The following is a 15,606-nucleotide window of genomic DNA, read 5'->3' on the forward strand; positions in this document are numbered from 1 at the left end:
CTATTCACCTTTTTTTTAAATTAAACTGGTCAGTCCTGAAAAAGGGTAAAGCGGTTTTTTTTTTTGTTTGTTTTACTTACAGATGCACGCAGTATGTTGCAAAAATAATTGCAATTATATATACATAAGTATATAACTATGATAATCATTCTCATTACAGAGACATATATGTGAACTATGTTGGTAGAGTTTAGACAACAAGAGAAAACTACCACAGAATATAATATAAGCATGAAGAAGACTGGCAACACTTTCAAGTACACATACAGTTGAATATCTGCCTTAAAAATACTGTGAAACTAAACACATTAAGAAAAGTTTTGCAGGCATCCCCAAATGGTGTATTGTCTTTAGTTCTTCAAGAGTTGTTTTCAGGACATTCCTCTCAACATGGATATTGCTTGTTTATCCTTTTTCTTCCCTAACCTTAAATTTACTGAGCAAAATTACCTCAGAAGTCAAAATAAAATATATAATTTTGTGGAAAACATCTGTATAAGTTGTTCTTTTTAATTTGAATTACTGGCGTCATTTTAATCTCTGGTAATATTAAGATTTAAGGAGATGAACTTGAGCATTATTACATTTTGAAACTGTGATCTCCGTTTTGCACAGGCGGCCAGTAACATGGGGTTGTGATGAATCAGCTTTTCCCCTCTTTTATCTTCACTGTCAAATTTCCTGTTGCGTTTATAAAATTAGGAACTGAAAGGACGCATGGACCCGGCACTAATATAAATTTGAATCAACCTTTTTTTTTCAGAATTTTCAAAAGCAGAAATGTTGCACTTTCATCTTGGAAAAACATACCCAGACCTAAAGGGACGCAAACAGCAGTAGGTGATTTGCCTGGACTGGCATCTGATTGGCTCAAAGAGTAAGTAAGTGGCATTGTCATGATCCAGTTGCGCGCCGTCTCCAAGGGTCGTGGGCTCCGCCCCTCTCAATGATGTGGAAACAACACGCATGGTCCGTGGACGCACACAGACCTTGGAGGAGCGGCGGCGGCGGCATTCAGACCCGCAGATCAAACCGGCATGAGGGAGAATGAATATTTCAGCGTCTGGAAAAAGGCAGCCATGTCCCAGAGGAGGTGAAGACAGGTACGTCAACATGTGAGGGGGACCGGGAAGTACGCTGTCCTTTATTAATGAGAGGGAGGAAAACATAAGCCCGGTAACAGTCCGATCATGCGTCTGCGTAGTCCCATCGCCGCGTGCACGCATGAGCGCGTCACTCAGTACAAGTTTACTGGAGGCGAGACGCTGGCGCACTGAAGTGCGATGCGGTGCGGTCCAGTGGGCAAGCCGACAGGATGCGCCTTTCACCCTCAGGGTGCGCAGCGTTTGGCGTCCAATGAGGCCGATCCAGTCACCGTTGGTTGTTTTGGGGGGGCAACAGCGGGCATGTGCCCGAATGGCGAGACACGTCAGGTTTAACGCATGCATGTCCAGACATATGAATATCAATTCTGCTGCATGATTGGAGAGCATTTGCTGGAGATGCAGGGCAGGCAGCATTAATTCCGTTCAGGTCGCCAAACCATCTTCCACCTCTCATGATCTATTGCGGGAAAATGCTGGCTTGGTCTTTATTATTTGGCTTTTTAGCGCGTTTCTTGTTGCTTTGCTGTTAACCCGGTGCTGCCCGTATTGAAAATGCGTAAATACAGGTGAGTCATGTGGAAGGTGGTCTGTCACCGGGGCTGTTGCTTTACTCCAGTGACCTTATGGTGTCATGCATTGTTGCAGCGTCACAATCCGCTCTTTGCGGTATCCTCTTCTCATTGTTTTTTTTTTTTTTTTCTGGAGATGACAGAGTTGTGCTCCACATCATGTTGTGAGCTATTTCAGCAGAATGCAGTCTAATAATGATATTTGTTCATCACAAGTCTGTTTAGGAGCAGCTTTAATGCATTTTTTCTGTTACTGCCATGCAGTTAAGTCTGCTAAGAGAAATACAGCTTTTGCACTGAAGACAACCTCACTCATTGCTGGGGGGCAGTTTCTCTGTCAGCAGCTTGTATTTGTGGTGAGCCAACACAAGCATTTATGGTGAGCCACCACAGTGACCCACAAATTCAGGGTAGTGTTTTAAATCTGTTGCAGAATGCAGTGTCTCTCCTCCAGAATGATCAAGAATGCTGTTTTAGTTGCAGGCATACTTGAAAAGTGAATAGAATTGGTTGTTGCAGCAGTGCCTCTTCTGTCAGTAGTACAATTCAACTTAAACACTCAAAGCTTAACAGAGGTGACACATCAGATATTTCCGTATTGTTTGGGGGAAATACTTTGTTTCCAAGTTTTATAATAATGTGATATGTAATATATTTTATGTACTGGCTTTTTAAAGAGTGGAGCCCCTGAGATGGTGATCATCATCCTATACAAATTCTCTACTATTCCCAGATTTTTATTATGAATGAAGATACATTTCTGATAAAGTACATTATTGGTGCGTTGGTGTCGGAGCAGCAATATGCTGCCCTGAATGTCGATCTGTTCAGTGAGATGTTGTACATTCAGGGACGTTGCCTCTAATGAAGAGGCAAGAATTCAAGTTTTCCCTGTAAATACACTTCAGTTCCTTAGAGAATTTTAAAAAGAGTCTCCCAAGGCTCAATATTAAGCCCCCTTTTATTTTCATTTTATATTAATTATCTTGGGACTAATGGTTAGTTTTACAGATTATACTATTCTTTACTCTGTTCTATTCTGAAATATTGACATGTTTCAAACTACGTTTCAGGTGATGCAGACACAGGTACCCTAAAAAGTGCATTTAAAGCTAAATTAATGTTGTTTTACGTGAATAACTCGCATATTTCAAATATTTCTACCCTGGTGGGAGATTTTGTTAAGTTAATATGGTCTTACAAATATTTGGTTAAAAAGCAGAAGGTTAGATTGGCCTTTTGCTTGATGTGCATCTATGCTTTTTACATTTTACCAATTCAAATTGTAGGGCATTTCTAGTTACTCAAGAAGTAATAATACAAAATTGTGGTTTCAGAATTCATGCAAGGTTGAACAAAAGCAGTCGGCATTTGAAAGTGGAAAAGTGAGACAGACCCCCCATGCAGAATGACCTCAGTGTTCAGGGACGTGTCCTAAAGGTGGTAACATAAACCCGTCTGTGTGACATGCCTGTTCAGAGAGCTGACCTTCTGTTTGTCCCCATTTGTGTGGTTGAGCAGCAGCCAGTTTTGCTCTTCTCTGGCTTGCATTCATACGCTGTAACTCTAAAGGATCTTCAATGTTCGACCAACTGTCTGCTCACAAAAGAATGTCTGCACATTCATATGGTAATTTGTCAGCTTTTCAGACAATCTGTGACTTTGTGCTTCATGTATGTGCTACCAAAACAGTATTTTCTTGATATGTGCATAATCTAATCCTCGTAAGGGCTCTTGTGAATAATTCATTTCCATCCCACTGGTGCATAACTCTTCTTTCATTTGCAAAGTACATATTAACCACATTCTGATATATTTTATGCCAAGTGAATAATAAATAAAGCATACTGTGATAACATCAATTCAATTGAATATTTTGGTTTCTGTTTCCCATAGTTTCCACAAGCTTTAGAAGAATATTACTCTTCATATTGTTAGCTTGCATTAGGCATTGACTGGCTTCAGTCAAAATCTACTTTGCCATACAGTTTACAATTGAAAGTGTTTTTAATGTGATGCCAGAGAACATGCATGATTGATCACAGTTTCCTCTGTTTATATGGAGCTCAGAATGATACAGCCCTACCCCTCTCCCACCTGTTGCTGGCTGAAATAAAGGCATCAATATTCTTTTACACTCTGTTACGACAGATATTGATTTAGCTATTTGGAAATATTTGAGTTGCACAAAATATAGATAGTCAAATTTGGAAAATTAATAAATTGCACACCAACAGTTACCCACAAAAACAAATATCCAATTTTTTTTAAAGCTGCAATCCAAAGAGCCTAATTATTCCTTATTTACAATGAAACCTCTTACATTGTGATTTACATTTTTGTTATAGATATTTATGTCAATACTTTGCAAATATTCATCTATTGGACCAAGCATACACTTTGAGCCTTATGAGTGTTTTGTTATTTTTATTCTCATAGATTTAACAAAAAAAGAAATATTTGATTTATTATTGTTATTAATCATTCCATATGTGATATTTTTTTAAGATCACACTCTATAACGAATAAGATTTTCTAACTAAATGAATTATTTACATCCTGATTCCAAATAAGTCGCATTAGGGTGCCATTACATTTTGAATGAACTTCACTGTCTGTTTAAAATTCTTTCCTTGAAGACCTGTTACCTTTTGTTGTGTTTTCGTATGTCAACACAACAACCGTTTTCTTTCATGTTTAGCACATGATCACATTTTGTCTAGCTGTGTTTTTGATGACAAATATGAAAGCTTTCCAATACTGTTCTGCTGGCATCTAAGCTGTGTTCTCTAACAGAGAAGAGCTCAACCTCTCCTCGTTTTGCCTGACAGGATATATGTCTTTGTTAGTACATATCTCTGATGTGCTGCTCTCTTTTCTGCAGTTTAATGAAAGGAATTCCCTGCATTCAGTCTTACAGTGTATGCCCAAGGTTAAATGGGTTTGTTTTTTTATGCTTTCACTGCTAAACATTGGAAACTCCCCTTCTTCATAGCACAGATATTGCTTAATATAAAGTCTTTATTTTTCTAAGAAGATGTTATCTTGCATCATATTTTAGATTATGGAATGGTAATGTGCTGACTGTCAACATTATCTGATAGATGGCTTGGCAAGATTCGTTTCCAGATGGTTTCCAGAGGCCAACGATTTCTGCATAACAGCACGACTTTGATGTATGCATTTAATGTTCGCAAAAAAAGTTGAGAAAGCAACATACGATCCAAAAGTAGTACTAAAGTAAATGCATTTGCAGCTCTTTGATCCTCCAGCTTGGCTCATCATGAATTATTCAGCCAGAAATTATAATCAAAGTGTGAAAAAAAAGTAGCACATTCTTGAAAGAAACAAGGATTGAGTTGTATTTTGAGCTTTAAAGCCAGTTTTAAAGAGCTCTAACAGTATTTTGATAAATTACTGTGGGCTGCTATTGGAAATTAACCATATATTGGACTCAAGTACTTATCCCCAAACACCCTCATATTTCTTTATGGGGATAAATAATTGTTCAGAAATCTCATCACATCTCAGTTTCACCTATTCTGAAGCCGGGAGCAAAAACGCAGACGCTGCTGTCAAAATTGCGCATGGTGATGGTCTTCAGCTTCACATGGCTGATCCAGTCTTGTAGTTCCAGGATGAATAATGGATAGTAAGTGCACAAAACTGCTGAGACTATGAGTCACTTTGTGGAGACTGGAGTTAGGCTAACTGCAGTAAATTCATTCTAAGTATTTTTGGGTTGACTAGGAGCTAAACTATTATTAAAGTAGCATACTTTGAATAATTTCTCTTTAGAACATTTCATTTTAAGTGTCTATTTGGTGGATGCAAGTCAGCATCAAAGCTAATTGAACTAAACCTGGTGGATATTGTTTCCATCACAAGATCAATGGATTCAATTCACATTAATTTAGAAACTTTGGAGCAAATATTGCTTAACATCCCGTTTACCAAATGTAACATCCTGCTGCAGCAATGACTTGAGAGCAAGAAAACAGAGTTTTTGTACTTCTAAACCTTCAGGGTGTGTGAACATTCAGATTTTTATGCTCATCTGATCCTGTCCTTGACGAATCGATCTCTTGAGTATTTCTGAAACAGAACACCTTGTCTGAAAAAACAACCCGTTTAAACTTGTTTTCGTGGAAAGATGACAGATGACCTACTCGGTTGTCTTAAGTTGAAGAAACTCTGATTATATAAACATTTTGAAAGAATAATTAATGTGTTTCATTAAATAGGAAGTATAATAAGTAATGATACATTTAGGGCAGTTTAAAACATCCTAATCCAGTCCTATTCCAACACTGTGGTATAGAAATACTTAATGTATCTATTTTCTCCTGTTTCAGATTCACTTAAGGTAAATTATGGGTGAAGTGTTTTGTGTAACTAACTCAGCATATAGCTGACGAAATGAAGCCGCTTGCGAAGTTGCACTTTAATATATTCAAAGCTTCCCTCATAAGTAACTCTGGAGAGCAGCCACCTATGCTAGTATGGGCTCAGTCTTGTCCAATGAATCTGAGCTTTTTTCTCTCTGAACTCTAAATTATTTTCCTCTCCCATACCGTCCTCTTTGATGTTGACTCTTGAGATTCCACTCTCAGCTGGAGACCACTGGATCATCCGCTAATGATCTCTACCCTGCACTGGTTACTTCTTTCATGCCTTGCACAGCGCTTACATTTTTCTTTTTTCACGTATCAGTTGTGCAGGGTGCTGTTTGGTACAATGGACCATCTCTTTCCTCTGAGGAATATAGGTGTGGAAGAGGGCGATGTGAAAGAGAAGGATGTGTGGAAAATAAAAAAAACATTTGAACTTTCATTCTAATGGATTTTATTTTCCCCCACCACTTGTAGAACTGAATTGTCATCCTATTGTTGGTGATGGCCTTTAGGTAATAATTCTAACATGCATTTTGTAAGATTATTGTGACCTTATGAACTGAAATAAAACTTGTTTGCGATCAGCATTGTTTGTATTTACTGCATGGCCTTCAAATTAATAGTAAGTAATAAAGAATTTGATATTACATCTACATCATTTTGAATAATATTGCATCAAGTGGCCTATGCACAGTTGTTATGATAAAACGCTGTGGCTATTTATTAACTGACCTTTATTCAAGCTCTTTTGGGCAACAGGACTGTGATTTAGCCAGTTGGACATGGGCTTTGCTGTCTTTAGTAAGGCTTGAACTCTGCTGCCTTTTACCACATCTAGTGGTATTAACAGCCTTTCCAGAGAACAAAAAAGTAATAATTTATGTGTCAGATTCCTACACAGTAACCCAAAAAATGGCATTAAAAAAGTCTCAGCAGTCATAGTTAGACATTTTTGTGTGCTGTCTTACTTTAAAGACAGCACACAAGTTAGGATTCATGTAAAATAATTCTGAATGTAAGTGACCTTAATCTAAGAAAAAAAGTTGAATTATTGAATTATTTAAAACGGTTGGTCTTAGGGTTTTCAAATACATTTTTATACTCCCAATTGTGTATCTTCTGGATATTCAGAATATCTCTGTCATTTTTATGTTGTTTGAAGGTCATTGCCGTAAAACTTGTCCTGGAGATATGTGTACCCTTTTATTATCTGGGACACAAATCTTGATATAAAGACTGCTTGACGCATACAAGCTTGCAATTCAACCTTTGCGGTTATGCAAAACTGAGATGCATCCAGTAAAATTTTGTAAAATAGAAATTTTCACTGCACCCTTATATTTCACTCTTTCTGTGGAGATTATAAAGACTGATAGATGGAGATTACATCTTGTCCAAATGGGACCAAGACCAAAGTGGACCTCTGTAATTTTAAAACAAGGCCAATCTCAAAAACATTGTGTTGTATTTTATGAACCCATAACTCATTGGTATGTTGGTATTGGGTATTGATTTACACAGAAGTCAAAGATTTGTTACTTGGGAGTTGGATTTTGAAGGGAGTACATCCACAATGTTCTTCCTGTGTGACACACTCCCTGAGAATAGAAACTATCAAATAGTCAGAGCTGTATGATGTAAAAGTAAAAAGCAAAAATGTTGCCCCTTTCTCACAAGAATACCACAAGTGCTGCATGTAAATCATTTTTTATGTCAAAACTCAGCGTAAAGCTGATAACTTATTATTTATTGTGTTGTTGTTTTAAGATGATAAAATCCCCTTTGGTCTTGGACCGTTCTGTTAAGCCGTTAGCTTCAACCTTGTGGATCAAATACTCTGGACTCACACTGAATAAAAATGCCAAGAGAGTTATTTACTCTGTGTAAGATATTTATCTTACACAGAGTATATAACATTTTAACAGAACCAGACTTTAAAGATTTCCTCATCCCTTTAAGAAAAATTGATGAAAGAAACAAGCACTTAGAGGGAACCTATGTTGACTGTCTGCATCTATTCATTAGCAATGATGGGAGTGGAAATCATTTGATTTACTTGCCTGCAAATGCATTAAATGGCGATTTATTAAAGAGCTTGATGCATCTGGGTCCTTGGACAGTACCAGTGATGTAAAATATTAAACATCTGTATTTGTAGCATCACCTGTCAAATTGCTCCAGAGCAATCAATGCGTTGGATGTTCAGCTACATCAGTTTCAGACTGAGTGTTTAGCCTTCTGTCAATAGTGACATAAGCAGTTTTATGTTTAGCTGAGCTTCACACAAGTAATCTACATTTCTGAAATGCCGGTGGTGACAGTCAACAAGGCATCAGCGTTAACCCATATCATTCATACATTTTTATTTCAATCAATGTTCTGTTTGTTAAAGGAGAGGTGCATGGGGTTAGGTTATAGAATGTATTAACCAACATTTTTTATGCTTTATCATGTGCTTCCAAGTCCTTTTTAAGATCACAAGATACCCATTTTAATGCTAATTAAAAAGTATGAAAGTATCAATAGGGATGTTTTTGTATAATTTGTATTTTTGAAATGTCCTGACCCTAGTTTGGTGGAATCTTGCTCAGAGCTTCATCTCATATAAGCCCTTTCTGAACAGGGCACCTTTGTCTTTATGAGGGCATTTCAGTTATTTTTTCAGGGTCAAAACCTTCAGAGCCACGTGAAGGTTGGCTCAGAATGGAAAATCAGTCTTGTATGTTTTGATTATTATTTTACTTAAATTATTAAATTCAAAGCTTGTCCAGAATAACAATATTTTGCCAAACTGACATGGACATTTGCATTTGCAGCTGTAGTCCAGAATCAAATAAATGCTTTATACTTTGTTTACATACGTTTGCTGGGTGAAAACTGCTGGTATCTTCTGATGTTGATTGGGAACAAGTGTCACATTTAGACAGCGCTTCACCCATCTTTAGATGAGACTGCAAAGCCACCTGGAACCAGCTGTAGTTGCCATGCCAGGGCACTAGATGGCACTGGGATTTTAGCACGTGGTCAAATCTCGTGCGTCCTTTGAACGTTAATGTCATCCTGCAGCTGTGCGTTCTGCGAATGGTCGCTTTCACACCTGCAGAATACTTCTCACTTTAATGTGGGTTTCTACCAAAAAGTTCCACTTTTTGGTGACTCTGGTGACATGTAAACGAAACGGTCAGTCACAACAATATTGTTATGGTTTCTCTGGAAACCATTTAATGAAATCTTATGGAAAATATTTTTCTTGTTTTTTTTCCCCAAATAAAACATACATGTTGACTAGATTATAGGGGAATATGGTGTCAATGCCAACTTTGCTATTGCTTCAACCCCCCCTTTCTCTAGAAAACAAAAATAGGGCCTACATCATTTTTTAAAATCAGTTTTTATGTCCTATTTCCAAATAAAATACAAATTTAAGATGAAGACTAGACAAAGAAGTGATGAGGCACAGCGGTTTTGGAAGAATTGTTTGCCCGGCACAGCCTCAGTCGTATCCAGGGCAATAGATCCACATGTCCAAAATCAGCTTTTTGGGCTTTCTACTGATTTAGTGGAGGTCAAGTACACAGAACCACAGAACCATGACAGGGGTGATCTCAGCATTAGCCAGGGAACCCAGACTTTTCAAGTCAGAATTTTGTCTTTAGAGCTTTAAACTGGACTTATCTTTCAACTTAGAAGTCAAAATTTCCAACTTCTCAGTTTGAACAGAAGACACATAATCTCATCGTTTTTGTTGTCTTTCCTCCTTGGCTGGAGGTTTCTCACACACACTTGCTTGGGGGGCATGTTTCACTGCTCGGTGTGTATGCCAAACTGTTTTCTGGGGCACATGATGCAGGCTGCTGTTAAGCATGCGATATGTTCCCCTCACTGTTACATTTCCCCCCATCTATTTTTTTTTCTCTGCTGTGTCCTCTGCAGTTCTATTACATAAAAAAAAAAACCTGCGTCAGAGCTGACGTGATTACCATACAAGATGTGCTGTGCTCTTCTCATGTCGTCCACTGGGTTGCCTAAGTCTTCAGAATTATACATGACAACAGAGTAGCGTTTTTCATCTTCCAGAATCAAGTTTTACCAAGCCTATTCTTGAACCTTAAGAAAGGATGTCAAATCAGGATTACTTTCTTGGGGTGCAACAAAATCTTGAAGTGAAATTTTTATTATATTTTCTGGCAAAGAAAGTGTCACAAAAACACGCTACGCAGTTGCTTCCAACATGTGACTTTATCTGGTGAAGTTAGTTTGGTCGTTTATTGAGTGGCAGAAAGCTTTAAGTTAAGTTTAAAACCCTTTTTTTGAAGTAAGAGAGGAATAATATTTTAATTACCTAATTTCCTTCCTCTACGCTACGGCTTAAGTATAAAGCAACTCGATTTCTTTTCTTAATTCTCCACATTTTACTTCTCATCCAAAAGGTTTCTTCCTTTTCAAACATGATTTGAACTAACAGGCTTATAAGCTGTAGTCAAAATGGATTGTTTTTACAATAAAACTGACAATAAAGAGCAAGACGCACCAGATCCAACTTGGCATCTGATTCGACCAAAATAAGCAATTAGAACACATTAAAGTTAATGGGGCCTCACAGACCGCTAGCAATTCCCTGTGACTGTGTCTCCAAATGTCTGACCAAAATAGCCTCCATGTCTACCTTGGTTAGAACTATGAGGCAATTTGATGGTAATGTAATAAGTGAAATGGGAAGTGAGACACAATGAAAAAGTAAAACATCCACTTTGTGGAAAAATACAAACTAAATATTTTACTAGCAAAAAAGTAATGTACATACCCATAGTAGAAGCTCAGAAGTACAGAAAATAAATGAAAGCATGAAATGGCAATCTTCTTTGAGCTTGTTTGAGCATTTTGTGTTTACTGTTGTGCTGGCGGGATTTCCGGCATGTTCTCTCGTGTGAATACTCAATCCTGCAAGTCCATCAGTCCATAGAGACTCTTGAGCCGAAGCCTGTGGGTCGGGGAAAACGCATCAGAACTTGAAGAGTTGGATGCGAGCAGCGTATCTTGGGCTTGAAAGCTGAAGCTGTCATTGTTGCAAATGGGTTGGCCAGCAAAATATTAATCCTACAGAATGGGATGTCATTCAGGTTCATGTGCAAGCAAAGGCAGATTTATAGTTTTGGCCATAAAGTCTAGCTTATTTTTTGAGTTATTCTGAAAAACTAACAAAGCCCCAATTTTCACCATTTAAAAGTCAGCAGTTTGTAAATATCACATTTCCTTTAGAGGGAAATTATAGAGGGAGAGAACGAGCATTCCTGCTGGCAATAGATTTGTAGTTTATGGAGATGAAATTATAGAATAAGAGAGGGAGGAAAGGATCAGCTGGAGTGTGTTTGGGGGGTGGGTGGCTAATAAAGAGTCACTCCCCCTCTTTCCCTCCTTGGGTTTTCCAACTCCTCTGTGCAAATAGTAGTCATTCTGCTGGGAATTCACTGCAGAGGATCTTAAACTTAGTTTCCAATTGACTTCACTGCTCTGTGTGGCAGAAAACAAAACAACACCTAGTTTTACATAATAAGGTAAGTCGTTACGATCTCTGGTTATTGTTTGGCTTTTCGAAACACTTTTTGTGCTCCAAATAGAGAGAAAAAAAAAAAAACTCTCCACAGGTGATTCATGTTGAGTTTGTGTTGAATATGCAGGTTAAGGTTTTAAAATGCAAGTTGACAGTTTTGTTCAAGCAGATTCATCCAGCTGCTTTCTTCACCGTTTTGTATTTGGTTTGCGTTTTCTACTTTTTACTTTATTTTATATATATATATTCATAAATTCTATTTTGTGACCATATTTTGAGGTCTTAAAAAATCTCAGTCCATTTCAAACACTCCTTAAACATTCTAGGTGTAAATGGATGTCGTTGTGACACCACAGCTGTTTCTGTTTGGTTATTCTCACAGACCAAACAGAGGCGCTCACAGCCGAATCGTTGTGTTTTTACAGACGCGAGCTAAAATTGCGACTGACAAAAGTGTTGCTGGTTAGAGAGGTGTGCTGCGCGTTCCACCCCCTTTTTCACACATACATGGCAATTTGACTCTGTGCCTGGTGTCATTGCCAGTCGAGACGCGTATCCACCGTGTATCAGTTACAACCTCCCATTCCTCATCTGTGCTTTTACATGGGGACCCAATGTGTAAAGAAGGCGTTTCAGGCCCAGCTTAATGTGTGACGTAGGAAAGGGACCTTCGTTTTCCACCATTTTATACCTGTAGAACGCCAGTAGAAAGCAAAAAATATTACCTATATTTAATTGCGCTCTATTCCTACAGGAAACTAACAATGCAGCCCGTCTTTGTAATTGCAATGACAAAGCAGTTGCTGGTGCTGGGACTGGTGGTTTTGTGATGCTGAGAAAGACAAATGATGAATTGCAAATGTGAGAGGTGGTCAAAGTCAGAGAGAATCCCCAGAGCACATCCTGGAGGGGGGTAGCTGCAGACTTCATGATGTCCGAGTTCATTTAAAATCAGAGCATTGTGCTTAAAAGGCGCTGTGACTCCTGCGGTGGGGAGAAGGGCGAGAAATGGTCATCTGCTGTCATAGTTATGGTAATGTATGTGCCTTTCAAGGCTCAGCAGGACAGGAGGTCATATTCTGACGGCCTGGGTTGTAAATCTTAACAGTGCTTCTGAATCAACTAGCGCTACCTTAATATTGAAACAGATCTTCTGTCAAAAAGAAAGAAAAAGAAAAGCTTTGTACTCAAAAATAATATGCAGAAAATGTAATTATCTTTTATTCTCTTTCAACAATTGTCTCCAGAAAAGGCAAACGTGTGGAGGAGCTTGCTTGTACAGTCTTAAGCTTTGGAAAGCCTCTGTACAGTTAAACAAAGGCTATATTGTAGCTTTACAAGCCACAAGCATTTGTCAGGATCATGTGGTCTCTCAGAACTAAGCTTGTAACGCTTTGACCATATGAAGCAGAATGCAAGATCACAGCCACTATGCAGACATCTCTCTCTACACAGTGTAACAGTCAATGTTATTTCACATGCATGCAGATTTGTTAACACACTTATTTTTAGCTGTTTATTTCCTTTATGCTTGTATTAACCTTCATAAAGTGGTAACATACGGGGAAGCGCTGACGTCGAGTCATGCAGTTTAGTAAAGAGGACTGTTATAGGAACTGTAAACAGAGTTGCAGAGGAAATTGACTCATTTTCTACCTTGCTTTGTGCAGTCATGTGTGCCGAGATCTTGTTTGTTTCTGCTCTGTGGAACAGTGCATCACAGCAGAAAGCTGGGAGGCAAATTATTGTTGAGGTGTGCTGAAGACAACTTCATGGGATTTAGAAAGATAGTTTACAGATGTTGAACATGGAACATATCGCCTTGATGTTGAGCTGGAGACGTTATGCAGGAATTAAAAGATAGCACAATTATTTTTTGCGGATTTTTTTTACTTTTGAAAAGTGATTTTTGCATTCACTATGAGGAAGGGAACTGACAGAAGCATTTTTTCCCACTGCAGCATCTTACAGGAATAGATCTATTCTGTCTCTAGTTTCTATTTGTAAAACAACCTGGAACATGAATTCCCTGCTCATTAATATTGGAATCATAAATATGAACATTGACGTTGACCCAGTTGTGATTTTGAGTGGAGCATGTAGTTATAGTGAAGTTTAAAAGGAAATACACTCAGACTGAAAGCATGAATGGTTTTTCTCCGTTTACTGACCTGGAATCTGATGTTTGGCTTTTTGCAAATGCCCAAGGGAAGAGCATGAATGAATCTTATGGAAAGTATTGTTCCATTGTTTTGATTACACTTTAATCTTAGACCTTTTGGAAATATTTTGGCATACAAATTTAGAAGATCTATAGAGATGGACATGTCAAATTCTGTTAGCGCAGCTAGCATTGCTAAAATTGTAGTCTGCGTATGACGTCTATCAAGAACAGATGTCATATTAACCTCGTGTTAATATTCCATAGCTTCTTCCCTCTTCGATTGTTTTTAAACATCTGAGTCTGAAAAGGACTCAGGACCTAATGATGAAATATATAAATATTTATTTTTTGGAAATCCTGATAAACTCCAGGTAGAAAAAACATCCTGACTCTTTCTCTCTCTTTTGAGATTAGTGTTATATGTTGAAGTTGCGTATTTGTCCTGAGAGATCAGTTTATGTCTCAAATCTCACATTTTATGCATCTGGCTCCACTCTCATTAATATTTCCATCCAAACCTTTTTCAGATGAAGCCAGTCTCAGTCATTTATGACATGGGGCATTGTTTCACAATATTAATGTAAACAGGAAAATGAGACCCTTTTATTTCCTACATCGTCACTGGTTTCATTCTGTTAGACTGCAGATTTAAATGTTTTTTTTTTCTTTTTCTGATTTGCATATGAATATTTGTTTACTGAAAGACAAGATAGTTGACTGTTTACCAAAAATTCCTCTGGCGCCTTCATGATTCAAAAATGCAAATTTCCTCCCTGGCAAAATAATAAACATGAGAAGGTACTAATATTGGAACCTAATGCTGGTCTGAGGTCTAGTGGTTTATGACTGCTTTCAACTTGCAGCTGTTGAGGTGCTTTGAAAAGCTGTCAATGAGAAACTGTGAGTCTGTGTGTTGGAGTTGGCATTTGAGCAGCAGCTCAGTGGAGAAGACAGCCTGGAACTGGCACCTCCGATACTGAAGTGAAATGTTAAATATCAAGAACAGACGATATTAGCGTTTCTTCATTCCATTTTTTAAGTATTTATGAATTCCTACATTTTTTTTTGTCTTGCATTAAGTTTCTACATTAATGATGTTACTTATTCTAATGTAAAGTACAAAAATTATTCTTTGCATTGTTTTGCCTGAAAATTGTGGAGTTGCAAAACAGAAGAGCTCTATTTTTAAACTTCTAACTCAATTGCAAAATTACACTTCCTTCTACTTTTATCTGAAAAAAGTTGATCACTAGTCTTTTTTTATTTTTTAGATTTACAAAACCAGAATGTTGAGTTGTCAAACAAAAATGTCATACTTGCTCTTTTTAAGTACAAAGTAAAACAGCTGAATGGACATCCTGCAATGTGGTGGTTTCATATTTTTGCCAGGGATAGTAGTGACCTCTGCATGCAGGGATACTCTAGAGGAAACACTGGTCGGGACCAAGATGTCATTAGGCTGTTTTAACAACAGCTGCAGCTCTGCATGGGACTCCATGTCACTTTAAAGAACACAGGACCTTTTTTTACACTGCTCTAAAAACCTGCTAACAGCCACGCTATCATCTAGCTTTTGAGAGCAATGTAAAGGCGCGCAAAAGCTTTAACATTGTAAAGCAATGTAAAGTAGTTACTCTTTCCTGTATGAAATGACTTTATGTTGGTGTTGGTTCCAGACTCTGATGGGCTCGGATGGAAGAACAACACGCGGTGCTTTACACAAACATGTGTACACCACCTTTAACAACTCACGCGGTGTTCCTGAAAGTAAAAACAAACTAATTGACAAAAAGGAATTATGTAATTTATCTTGCTGTTCAGT

At 37.9% G+C, this 15,606-nt stretch overlaps 1 protein-coding gene across 3 annotated transcripts in view; it reads left to right on the forward strand.

Annotated features, from left to right (window-relative positions):
* Nucleotides 1-984: 984 nt before the first annotated feature.
* tiam1b (TIAM Rac1 associated GEF 1b) overlaps nucleotides 985-15,606 on the forward strand; it is a 48,081-nt gene continuing 33,459 nt past the window's right edge. Inside the window, exon 1 of one of the 3 annotated variants that reach the window (XM_055028193.1) lies at nucleotides 985-1,103. The gene's annotated coding sequence lies outside the window, so the exon portion shown is untranslated. Of the gene's footprint in view, nucleotides 1,104-1,244; nucleotides 1,673-11,520; nucleotides 11,625-15,606 lie in introns of those variants that run through there. The other 2 variants (XM_055028195.1, XM_055028194.1) reach the window with 2 other exon arrangements.

The sequence above is a fragment of the Poeciliopsis prolifica genome, unplaced genomic scaffold (assembly GCF_027474105.1).
Source record: "Poeciliopsis prolifica strain line A6 unplaced genomic scaffold, Auburn_PproV2 SCAFFOLD004, whole genome shotgun sequence".
NCBI lineage: Eukaryota > Metazoa > Chordata > Actinopteri > Cyprinodontiformes > Poeciliidae > Poeciliopsis > Poeciliopsis prolifica.